Below are 13,636 nucleotides of genomic sequence, written 5' to 3'. Positions count from 1 at the left end.
ATCCCAATGGAAAAAAAAAATTATACCACAGGATGAGACCACACTTCCATATTTTTGCTATTAGGAGTATTTTACCTATACATACAAAAATTATGTATATATGTGCATATGTATACACATTTATATGTACATATATGACATCTATTACGTCTATCTGAATATCTTTTTATAAACAGAAATTTAAAATTTTTATGAAGTCCAGGTTACCAAGTTTTTCTTTTGCATTTAGTCCTTTCTGTGTCTGCTTTTAAAAATCTTTGCCAACCCCATGATCACGATGATATCATCTTATAATTTCTTCTGCTTTATAGTTTTAGCTTTTCTGTTTAGGTCCACAGTCCATTAAAACTTGATTTTTGAGTGTGAGGAGAGGTTCATTTATCCAGTTTTCCAGCACCATTTATGAAAATATTTTTCCCAAATGAATTATTTTGGTGGCTTTGTTGGCACCAGTTGACTGCATGTTATCTATTTCTGGACTTTTTATTATGCTCCATTGATCTGTTATCCTTACACTGTCTTGATAACTGTGGCTTTATAGGAAGTCTTTAAATCAGGTAGAGTCCTCCAACCTATATTTGCTTTCACAAGATTGTTTTGAGTATTCTAGGCCCTACTTTTATGTACATTTTAAAGTCAAGTTGTACAAAAACGTCTGTTGGGATATTGTTTGGGATTATGTAGAATCTAGCTCAGTTTGGGTAGAACTGACATCTCAACACTATTGAATTTTCCACCTCATGAACATGTTACAGCTCTCTACGTATTAAATCTTCTTTAGTTTCTCTCAGAAATGTCTTGTGATTTTCAATATAGAGGTATTGCACCCATTTTTTAAAGCTGATTCCTAACAATTTCTTTTGGGCTTTTTTGGATGGTATTATAAATACTCTCTTTTCTAAGTTTTATTTTCCATTTGTTTGCTGCCAAGATCATATATTTGCCAATTATTATCAATATAGTGACCTGATAAATTCAATTACTGTTTTTCATGATTGTTTACAGATTCTTAAGATTTCCATTTAAACAATCATGCCATCTACAAATAAAGACATGTTTACTCCCCCCATTCCAATCTTTTACTTCTCTTATTACAGTTGCTAGTCCCTCCACTACTGAATACAAATAATGAAAGTAGACAACTTATCTTGTTCCCCATTTTAGGGGGAAAATGTTCAATATCTCACGTTAACACAATGTTATTAGCTATGGGTTTTTTCATAAATGCATTTTATCAGATTGGGACAGTTCCCTTGTAGTCTTAGTTGGCTGAGAGTTTTTATCATGAATGGATGTTGAATCTGCCAAGTGATTTTCTAAATCAATTGAGAGGATTATGTTTTTAAAAATCATTTATTTGCTTAATGTGATGAATTACATTAATTGATTTTCAAATGTTAAATCAAACTTGCATTCCTAGGATAAATCCCACTTAGTCATAGTGAATTACCTTTTTTATATAATGCTGGATTCAACCTGAGAATATTTTGTTGAGGATTTTTTATGTCCATGTTCATGAGAAATACCGGTCTCTGATTTTCTTTTTTGTCAATGTCTTTGCCAGGCTTTGGTATCAGGATAATATTGACCTCACAAAATATACTGAGAAGTGTTCCCACCTTTCCTGTTTTCTGAAAGAGTTTGTGTAATATTGGGTTTTTTTCCTTAAATTATTGGCAGAATTCAACAGTGAAGTCATCTGGGGCTGATTTTTTTCTTTGTTGGAAAGTTTCTAATAATTATCTCAACCTCTTTTATAAATGTATTCGTATTCTCTGTTTCTTGTTATTTCAATATTGGCAATATGCGATTTCAAGCAATTTGTCCATTTCATCTTAGTTGTGAAATGTAATGGCATAAAGTTGTTCATAATATTTCTTTACTAACCTTTCATTTTCTGCAGGGGCTGTAGTAATTTCCTGTGACATTCCTGATACTAGTAATTTGCTTTTTCTCTCTTTTTGATTAATCTGTGTTAGGAATTTATATATTAATCTTTTAAAGAAACAACTTACAGCTTTTCCTATTTTCTCTATTATTTGTTTTCTATTTCACCTATATCTGCTTTTTATTACCTCCTCGCTTCTTCTCACATTGGGTTTAAGGCTTTTTTCTATATTCTTAAGATGGAAATGTAGATCATTAATTTTAAACCTTTCTTCTTTTCTAATATAAGCATTTAAAGCAATGCATTTCCCTCTATGCACTACTTTAGCTGAATGCAGAAATCTGACATGTTGTATTTACACTGTCATTCAACTCAAATTATTCTTATTTCTTTCTAATTCTTTTTGACCTATGTGTTATTTAAACATATTTTTAATTTTCAAACTCCAGTGCTCTTTCAGATATTTTATTGTTATTGCTTTTAATATGATTCTGTTATGATTATTGAACACAGTCTATAATGTTTTAATCCTTCAACATCTTTGACATCCACTGAGATTAATTTTATGGTTCAACATGGTCTATCTTGATGAATGTTTCATTTGCACTTGAAAAGAACATGTATTTTGCAGTTGCTGGGTACAATGCTCTGTAACATCAATTAGATCGTTGTTAAGTCAAGTTCCCCAGGACGCTGACTCTGCCAGGATGATTTGGAAGCAGAAAGTTTATTGGAGAGTGTCTCCATGATTAACAGCTGTGTGCAAGCGTGAAAGCACACATGGGCGGAAGGAGGGGTTGAACTGGAATACAGTTTTCACAGAGGCCTCAGCTGATCTTACTGGGAGCACGGATTTGGGGCATCTCTTTAGATTTCCTCATTTTCCAGCCACTCTATTAGCCTGTACTCTGCTACTTGTCAAAACAATAAAACTGCAGCTTTCTGCTTTTTGCTTTCAAGGGAAGAGCCACATCAATGTGAATCTCACTTGGTGGGTGCCGCTCCCTTCTTTCAAGGGTTAAATCCACTCCAGATTCCACCTACTTTCTGTTTCTCTCCAGGAACCTCAAATAGATTCATTTAAATACTTTACCCAAAGTTTATAGTTATCATCTATGAGAGGGTTACTCCAACACAAGTTACTGAGCTATTATTGGATCTGAACCTCTTCCATCTTCAAATACTGGATAAAAAAGTTAACAAACTATTAGAGTTAAAGGGACCTTAGAGATTATTTAACAATCTCTTCTTTAGGAACTCTGGTCGACCTTACACTGGTGGGAATTCCCCGCCTTCAGAAGAATCACCTCATTATCTTTTGACCAACTCCAATGTTCGTCAAAGGCTCCTCCTATAATTTCTCCCACTGCAGGCCCCAGGGGAGCTTACAGTCTGGTAAGGGAAGCAGATAATGGAGAAATACTCATGGACTGTGGCAATACACAGAGCGCTGTTGTAGAGATTAACATGCAGGGAGGGTCAGGGAAGGCCTCTCTGAGGAGGTGACCTTTAAGCTGAGATGTAAGGGTGAGGAGAAAGGGAAGAACATACACAAAGGCCCTGAGGTAGGAAAGAGTCAGGCACATTTGATGAACAGAAGGAAGGCCAGCTCAATCAGAAAATAAGAGATTTTTTTTTTGGTAAGGAAATGTTTAGCGAAGTAGATAGAGGCCAGATCATGAAGGGCCAACCTGAAAATAATTCTGATTTTATTCCAAGTGTGAAAAGTAAGCCATTGGATGGTTATAAGCAAGAGAGAGACGTCATCTGGTCTGCCTGGCCACTGTGCGGAAAACAGACTGTAGAGCAAGTGCGTGGAAGCAGCCAGACAAGTTAGGAGGCTGTTACAATCACTTGGGTCCTTACATATAAAAGAAGGGAGTTGGATTATGTGATTTCTAGGGTGTCTTCCTGTCCTGTGAGCCACTGACTTCCTGTGCCACTAGACATTGGATATCTCTTCAATGAAAAACTTGATTTGATGGTGGGACAAGGAGAGGATAAGGAGGATTCTGGAAGGAAGGCAGTGGGAACAGCAAGTCAGGAGGACCGTGGGATAGAATCCTTCTGGGAGAGAATCCAGCAGGCCAGTCGAGCGCTCAGCCCCATGCTGCCCCACCAACAGCCGCTAGAGGGCAGGAGTGACCACACCAGACAGAACAAACAAACATTTCATAAAGCAACTTTAACTTTGCAGGCTTACTTTTTGGAGGCTGCGGCAGGAAGGAAGACTTTACTGTGAAGAATTAAATAAAGGTTGGAGACTTCTCACTGATTAATGGAGCCACACAACGGAAGTAAGGTGTGAATCATAGGGATGCAGGTTTTGCATCAAAGCATAAACAACTTCATAGAGTGAGAGCCGCCCCACAGTGGCACCAGCTACTTTGGGAGAAGATGCGCAACTGAATGTGAACTGGACAGGAGAGGGGACATCTCTGCTCAGGTGTCTCATAAGACACCCAGACTCACTTTCTTCCTCATCATCTGATGAATTTTGTACCTGTGCCCCCCCTTCCTCCCGGAAGTGCCACTATCCATCCATTCACTGTGGCCAGAGACTCGAGTCTCATACTTCACTCCTTCTTAGCCCTCAGCGGTTTCAGCCACTCAGGCACCGGGCACTGTCAACTTTGTCTCCCGAAACATCCTTAATATCATCCTCACCCCTCCCTCACTCCTATCATAGTCTTGGTTCTCAGGTTGCTAAATTTAAAAATGGACCAAAGACCTTAACAGAGACCTCACCAAAGATATACAGATGGCAAGTAAGCACACAAAAAGATGCTCCATGTCATCTGTCAGTGGGGAAATGCAAGTTAAAACAACAAGGAGAGGGCTTCCCTGGTGGCGCAGTGGTTGAGAGTCCGCCTGCCGATGCAGGGGACACGGGTTCGTGCCCCGGTCCGGAGGATCCCACATGCCGCAGAGCGGCTGGGCCCGTGAGCCATGGCCGCTGAGCCTGCGCGTCCGGAGCCTGTGCTCCGCAATGGGCGAGGCCACAACAGTGAGAGGCCCGCGTACCGCAAAAAAAAAAAAAAAACAAGGAGACACCATCACACACTTAGCAGAATGGCCCAAATCTGTAACCCTGGCAACACCAAAGTCTGGCGAAGATGTGGAGCAACGGGAACGCTCATTCATTGCCAGTGAGAATGCACTTCTTCCACTTTGGAAGAAATCCTGGTTACTTCTTATACAACTTAACATACTCTTTCCATACTACCCATCAATCATGTTCCTTGGTATTTACCCGAAGAAGCTGAAAACTTACATCCACACAAAAAAACCTGCACCAGAATGTTTACAGTAGGATGTTTATTCAGAACTGCCAAGACTTAGAAGAAATCAAGATGTCCTTCAGAAGTGAAGGGATAGAGGCTGGAGGAGAAGATGGCGGAAGATTAAGACGCGGAGATTACCTTCCTCCCCACAGATACACCAGAAATACATCTAAACGTGGAGCAACTCCTACAGAACACCTACTGAATGCTGGCAGAAGACCTCACACCTCCCAAAAGGCAAGAAACTCCCCACATACCTGGGTAGGGCAAAAGAAAAAACAGAGACAAAAGAATAGGGACGGGACCTGCACCAGTGGGAGGGGGGTGAAGGAGGAAAGGTCTCCACACACTAGGAAGCCCCTTCGCGGGCGAAGACTGCGGGTGGCGCAGTGGGGAGCTTCGGTGCCGCGGAGGAGAGCACAGCAACAGGGGTGCGGAGGGCAAAGCAGAGAGATTCCCGCACGGAGGATCGGTGCCGACCGGCACTCACCAGCCCGAGAGGCTTGTCTGCTCATCCACCGGGGCGGGCGGGGCTGCGAGCTGAGGCTCGGGCTTTGGTCGGAGCGCAGAGAGAGGACTGGGGTTGGCGGCGTGAACACAGCCTGCAGGGGGTTAGTGCACCACGGCTAGCCAGTAGGGAGTCCGGGGAAAAGTCTGGACCTGCCGAAGAGGCAAGTGACTTTTTCTTACCTCTTTATTTCCTGGTGCGCGAAGAGAGGGGATTAAGAGCGCTGCTTAAAGGAGCTCCAGAGACGGGCGCGAGCCGCAGCTAAAAGCACGGACCCCAGAGACAGGTGCGAGCCGCGGCTAAAAGCGCGGACCCCAGAAACGGGCGGGAGACGCTAAGGCTGCTGCTGCCACCAAGGGGCCTGTGTGCGAGCACAGGTCACTATCCACACCCCTCTTCCGGGGAGCCTGTGCAGCCCGCCACTGCCAGGGTCCCGGGATCCTGGGAAACTTCCCCGGGAGAACGCACGCACGGTGGGCCTCAGGCTGGTGCAACGTCACGCCGGCCTCTGCCGCCACAGGCCCGCCCCGCACTCCATGCCCCTCCCTCCCCCCCGGCCTGAGTGAGCCAGAGCCCCCGAATCAGCGGCTCCTTTAACCCCGTCCTGTCTGAGCAAGAAACAGACGCCCTCCAGCGACCTACACGCAGAGGCGGGGCCAAATCCAAAGCTGAGCCCCTAGGAGCTGTGAGAACAAAGAAGAGAAAGGGAAATCTCTCCCAGCAGCCTCAGGAGCAGCAGATTAAAGCTCCACAATCAACTTGATGTACCTGCATCTGTGGAATACCTGAATAGACAACGAGTCATCCCAAATTGAGGAGGCGGACTTTGAGAGCAAGATTTACGATTTTTTTCCCCTTTTCCTCTTTTTGTGAGTGTGTATATGTATGCTTCTGTGTGAGATTTTGTCTGTATAGCTTTGCTTCCACCATTTGTCCTAGGGTTCTATCCATCCGTTTTTGTTTTATTTTTTAAATTTATTTTCTTAATAATTAATTTTAATTATTTTATTTTACTTTATCTTCTCTCCTTCCTTCTTTTCTTCCTTCCTTCCTTCCTTCCCTCCTTTAGATAACGAATCATCGCAAATTGAGGAGGTGGACTTTGAGAGCAATATTTATGATTTTTTCCCCTTTTCCTCTTTTTCTGAGTGTGTATGTGTATACTTCTGTGTGAGATTTTGTCTGTATAGCTTTGCTTCCACCATTTGTCCTAAGTTTCTATGCGTCCGTTTTTTTTTCTTAAAAATTATTTTTTAATTTAATAACTTTATTATATTTTACTTTATTTTATTTTACTTTATCTTCTTTCTTTCTTTCTTTTTTCCTTCCTTCCCTCCTTCCTTCCTCCCACCGTCCCTCCCTCCCTCCCTTCTTTCTTTCCTTTCCTTCTTTTTTCTTTCTTTCTTTCTTCCTACTTCTACTAATTCATTCTTTCTACTTTTTCTCCCTTTTATTCTGAGCCATGTGGATGAAAGGCTCTTGGTGCTGCAGCCAGGAGTCAGTGCTGTGCCTCTGAGGTGGGAGAGCCAACTTCAGGACACTGGTCAACAAGAGACCTCCCAGCTCCACATAATATCAAACGGCGAAAATCTCCCAGAGATCTCCATCTCAACGCCAGCACCCAGATTCACTCAACGACCAGCAAGCTACAGTGCTGGACACCCTATGCCAAACAACTAGCAAGACAGGAACACAACCCCACCCATTAGCAGAGAGGCTGCCTAAAATCATAATAAGTCCACAGACACCCCAAAACACACCACCAGACGTGGACCTGCCCACCAGAGAGACAAGATCCAGCCTCATCCACCAGAACACAGGCACTAGTCCCCTCCACCAGGAAGCCTACACAACCCACTGAACCAACCTTAGCCACTGGGGAGAGACATCAAAAACAACGGGAACTACGAACCTGCAGCCTGCAAAAAGGAGACCCCAAACACAGTAAGATAAGCAAAATGAGAAGACAGAAAAACACACAGCAGATGAAGGAGCAAGATAAAAACCCACCAGACCTAAAAAATGAAGAGCAAATAGACAGTCTACCTGAAAAAGAATTCAGAATAATGATAGTAAAGATGATCCAAAATCTTGGAAATAGAATAGACAAAATGCAAGAAACATTTAACAAGGACCTAGAAGAACTAAAGATGAAACAAACAATGATAAACAACACAATAAATGAAATGAAAAATACTCTAGATGGGATCAATAGTAGAATAACTGAGGCAGAAGAACGGATAAGTGACCTGGAAGATAAAATAGTGGAAATAACTACTGCAGAGCAGAATAAAGAAAAAAGAATGAAAAGAACTGAGGACAGTATCAGAGACCTCTGGGACAACATTAAATGCACCAACATTCGAATTATAGGGGTTCCAGAAGAAGAAGAGAAAAAGAAAGGGATTGAGAAAATATTTAAAGAGATTATAGTTGAAAACTTCCCTAATATGGGAAAGGAAATAGTTAATCAAGTCCAGGAAGCACAGAGAGTCCCACACAGGATAAATCCAAGGAGAAATACGCCAAGACACATATTAATCAAACTGTCAAAAATTAAATACCAAGAGAGCATATTAAAAGCAGCAAGGGAAAAACAACAAATAACACACAAGGGAATCCCCATAAAGTTAACAGCTGATCTTTCACCAGAAACTCTGCAAGCCAGAAGGGAATGGCAGGACATACTGAAAGTGATGAAGGAGAAGAACCTGCAACCAAGATTACTCTACCCAGCAAGGATCTCATTCAGATTTGACGGAGAAATTAAAACCTTTACAGACAAGCAAAAGCTGAGAGAGTTCAGCACCACCAAACCAGCTTTACAACAAATGCTAAAGGAACTTCTCTAGGCAAGAAACACAAGAGAAAGAAAAGACCTACAATAACGAACCCAAAACAATTTAGAAAATGGGAATAGGAACATACATATCGATAATTACCTTAAATGTAAATAGACTAAATGCTCCCACCAAAAGACACAGATTGGCTGAATGGATACAGAAACAAGACCCTTATATATGCTCTCTACAAGAGACCCACTTCAGACCTAGAGACACATACAAACTGAAAGTAAGGGGATGGAAAAAGATATTCCATGCAATTGGAAAACAAAAGAAAGCTGGAGTAGCAATTCTCATATCAGACAAAATAGACTTTAAAATAAAGACTATTAGAAGAGAAAAAGAAGGACACTACATAATGATCAAGTGATCGATCCAAGAAGAAGATATAACAATTGTAAATATTTATGCACCCAACATAGGAGCACCTCAATACATAAAGCAAATACTAACAGCCATAAAAGGGGATATCGACAGTAACACATTCATAGTAGGGGACTTTAACACCCCACTTTCACCAATGGACAGATCATCCAAAATGAAAATAAATAAGGAAACACAAGCTTTAAATGATACATTAAACAAGATGGACTTAATTGATATTTATAGGACATTCCATCCAAAAACAACAGAATACACATTTTTCTCAAGTGCTTATGAAACATTCTCCAGGATAGATCATATCTTGGGTCACAAATCAAGCCTTGGTAAATTTAAGAAAACTGAAATTGTATCAAGTATCTTTTCCGACCACAACGCCATGAGACTAGATATCAATTACAGGAAAAGATCTGTAAAAAATACAAACACGTGAAGGCTAAACAATACACTACTTAATAACGAAGTGATCACTGAAGAAATCAAAGAGGAAATAAAAAAACACCTAAAAACAAATGACAATGGAGACACGACGATCCAAAACCTATGGGAAGCAGCAAAAGCAGTTCTAAGAGGGAAGTTTATAGCAATACAAGCCCACCTTAAGAAACAGGAACCATCTCGAATAAACAACCTAACCTTGCACCTAAAGCAATTAGAGAAAGAAGAACAAAAACACCCCAAAGTTAGCAGAAGGAAAGAAATCATAAAAATCAGATCAGAAATAAATGAAAAAGAAATGAAGCAAACAATAGCAAAGATCAATAAAACTAAAAGCTGGTTCTTTGAGAAGATAAACAAAATAGATAAACCATTAGCCAGACTCATCAAGAAAAAAAGGGAGAAGACTCAAGTCAATAGAATTAGAAATGAAAAAGGAGAAGTAACAACTGACACTGCACAAATACAAAAAATCATGAGAGATTACTACAAGCAACTATATGCCAATAAAATGGACAACCTGGAAGAAATGGACAAATTCTTAGAGAACAAATTCTTAGAAAGGCACAACCTGCCAAGACTGAATCAGGAAGAAATAGAAAAGATGAACAGACCAATCACAAGCACTGAAATTGAAACTGTGATTAAAAATCTTCCAACAAACAAAAGCCCAGGATCAGATGGCTTCACAGGCGAATTCTATCAAACATTTAGAGAAGAGCTAACACCTATCCTTCTCAAACTCTTCCAAAATATAGCAGAGGGAGGAACACTCCCAAATTCATTCTACGAGGCCACTATCACCTTGATACCAAAACCGGACAAGGATGTCACAAAGAAAGAAAACTATAGGCCAATATCACTGATGAACATAGGTGCAAAAATTCTCAACAAAATACTAGCAAACAGAATCCAACAGCACATTAAAAGGATCATACACCATGATCAAGTAGGGTTTATTCCAGGAATGCAAGGATTCTTCAATATACGCAAATCAATCAATGTGATAAACCATATTAACAAATTGAAGGAGAAAAACCATATGATCATCTCAATAGATGCAGAGAAAGCTTTCGACATAATTCAACACCCATTTATGATAAAAACCCTGCAGAAAGGAGGCATAGAGGGAACTTTCCTCAACATAATAAAGGCCATATATGACAAACCCACAGCCAACATCATCCTCAATGGTGGAAAACTGAAAGCATTTCCACTAAGATCAGGAACAAGACAAGGTTGCCCACTCTCACCACTCTTATTCAATATAGTTTTGGAAGTTTTAGCCACAGCAATCCGAGAAGGAAAGGAAATAAAAGGAATCCAAATCGGAAAAGAAGAAGTAAAGCTGTCACTGTTTGCAGATGACATGATACTATACATAGAGAATCCTAAAGATGCTACCAGAAAACTACTAGAGCTAATTAATGAATTTGGTAAAGTTGCAGGATACAAAATTAATGCAAGAAATCTCTGGCATTCCTATACACTAATGATGAAAAATCTGAAAGTAAAATCAAGAAAACACTCCCATTTACCATTGAAACAAAAAGAATAAAATATCTAGGAATAAACCTACCTAAGGAGACAAAAGACCTGTATGCAGAAAATTATAAGACACTGATGAAAGAAATTAAAGATGATACAAATAGATGGAGAGATATACCATGTTCTTGGATTGGAAGAATCAACATTGTGAAAATGACTCTACTACCCAAAGCAATCTACAGATTCAATGCAATCCCTTATGAACTACCACTGGAATTTTTCACAGAAGTAGAACAAAAAATTTCACAATTCGTATGGAAACACAAAAGACCCCAAATAGCCAAAGCAATCTTGAGAACGAAAAACAGAGCTGGAGGAATCAGGCTCCCTGACTTCAGACTATACTACAAAGCTACAGTAATCAAGACAGTATGGTACTGGCACAAAAACAGAAAGATAGATCAATGGAACAGGATAGAAAGCCCAGAGATAAACCCACACACATATGGTCACCTTATCTTTGATAAAAGGAGGCAGTAATGTACAGTGGAGAAAGGACAGCCTCTTCAATAAGTGGTGCTGGGAAAACTAGACAGGTACATGTAAAAGTATGACATTAGATCACTCCCTAACACCATACACAAAAATAAACTCAAAATGGATTAAAGACCTAAATGTAAGGCCAGAAACTATCAAACTCTTAGAGGAAAACATAGGCAGAACACTCTATGACATGAATCACAGCAAGATCCTTTTTGACCCACCTCCTAGAGAAATGGAAATAAAAACAAAAATAAACAAATGGGACCTAATGAAACTTCAAAGCTTTTGCACAGCAAAGGAAACCATAAACAAGACCAAAAGACAAGCCTCAGAATGGGAGAAAATATTTGCAAATGAAGCAACTGACAAAGGATTAATCTCCAAAATTTACAAGCAGCTCATGCAGCTCAATAACAAAAACACAAACAACCCAATCCAAAAATGGGCAGAAGACCTAAATAGACATTTCTCTAAAGAAGATATACAGACTGCCAACAAACACATGAAAGAATGCTCAACATCATTAATCATTAGAGAAATGCAAATCAAAACTACAATGAGATATCATCTCACACCAGTCAGAATGGCCATCATCAAAAAGTCTAGAAACAATACATGCTGGAGAGCGTGTGGAGAAAAGGGAACCCTCTTGCACTGCTGGTGGGAATATGAATTGGTACAGCCACTATGGAGAACAGTATGGAGGTTCCTTAAAAAACTACAAATAGAACTACCATATGACCCAGCAATCCCACTACTGGGCATATACCCTGAGAAAACCATAATTCAAAGAGTCATGTACCCAAATGTTCATTGCAGCTCTATTTACAATAGCCAGGAGATGGAAACAACCTAAATGTCCATCATCGGCTGAATGGATAAAGAAGATGTGGCACATATATACAATGGAATATTACTCAGCCATAAAAAGAAACGAAATTGAGCTATTTGCAATGAGGTGGATGGAGCTAGAGACTGTCATACAGAGTGAAGTCAGTCAGAAAGATAAAGACAAATACCGTATGCTAACACTTATATATGGAATTTAAGGGGAAAAAAATGTCATTAAGAACCTAGGGGTAAGACAGGAACAAAGACACAGACCTACTGGAGAACGGACTTGAGGATATGGGGAGGGGGAAGGGTAAGCTGTGACAAAGCGAGAGAGAGGCATAGACATATATACACTACCAAACGTAATATAGCTAATGGGAAGCAGCCGCATAGCACAGGGAGATCAGCTCGGTGCTTTGTGAGCACCTGGAGGGGTGGGATAGGGAGGGTGGGAGGGAGGGAGACGCAAGAGGGAAGAGATATGGGAACATATGTATAACTGTTTACTTTGTTATAAAGCAGTAACTAACACACCATTGTAAAGCAGTTATACCCCAATAAAGATGTTAAAAAAAAAAAGAAGTAAAGGGATAAACTGTGGTACATCCACGAAACTGAATATTATTTAGTACTAAAAAGAAACTGTGTCACTGGCAAAACCCGTTAACAATTCCAGGGAAGTAAAAATAGAATCTGGGTAATAAAATAAAATCGAACCTTTTTCTCTCCTTTGTGTTTAGTCTAGTTTCACTTGCTGACAGGAAACCGCCTGCAGAAGCCTGATATTCGGCACTTCAGACCAGAGTTCCCAGTGCAAAATGGCTGCGCCGACACTTCAGCTTGGTGGGCCGTGTGCAGAACCGCTGTACACGGCGCCTCACTTCAAGATGGCGGCGGCGGGCCGTGCGCAGGAGCGTTGTGCACAGCGCCTCACTTCAAGATGGCGGCGGCGGGCCGTGCGCAGGAGCGTTGTGCAGGGCGCCTCACTTCAAGATGGCGGCGGCGGGCCGTGCGCAGGAGCGTTGTGCAGGGCGCCTCACTTCAAGATGGCGGCGGCGGGCCGTGGGCAGGAGCGCTGTGCACGGCGCCTCACTTCAAGATGGCGGCGGCGGGCCGTGCGCAGGAGCGTTGTGCACGGCGCCTCACTTCAAGATGGCGGCGGCGGGCCGTGCGCAGGAGTGTTGTGCACGGCGCCTTACTTCTAGATGGCGGTGGCGGGCTGTGCCCAGGAGCGCTGCGCTCCACACTGTGGTCGGCAGCACAGGGAGCAGCATAGCTGCACCTGACCAGGAAGAACTCTGCACCCTCCCTGCTGAGAAGAACCTTATAAAGCTGGGGGGGGGGGGGGGGCCGTTGTTTTGTTCTGTTGGCCGCTCCGCAAGGTTTGCGGAATCTTAGTTCCCCACAAGGGACTGAACCCGGGCCCTCC

The 13,636-nt window shown here is 41.4% G+C and overlaps 1 protein-coding gene across 1 annotated transcript in view; it reads right to left on the bottom strand.

Moving 5' to 3' along the window:
- Positions 1–13,436, bottom strand: part of SYN3 (synapsin III) — a 432,411-nt gene extending 418,975 nt beyond the window's left edge. The window contains exon 1 of the mRNA XM_019952355.3: positions 12,925–13,436. The gene's annotated coding sequence lies outside the window, so the exon portion shown is untranslated. The remainder of the gene's footprint in view (positions 1–12,924) is intronic.
- Positions 13,437–13,636: the final 200 nt, after the last annotated feature.

This window comes from Tursiops truncatus, chromosome 11, assembly GCF_011762595.2.
Source record: "Tursiops truncatus isolate mTurTru1 chromosome 11, mTurTru1.mat.Y, whole genome shotgun sequence".
Taxonomy (NCBI): domain Eukaryota; kingdom Metazoa; phylum Chordata; class Mammalia; order Artiodactyla; family Delphinidae; genus Tursiops; species Tursiops truncatus.
Note: the sequence above shows the minus strand (reverse complement) of the source record. Positions and strands in the feature narration are given on the sequence as shown.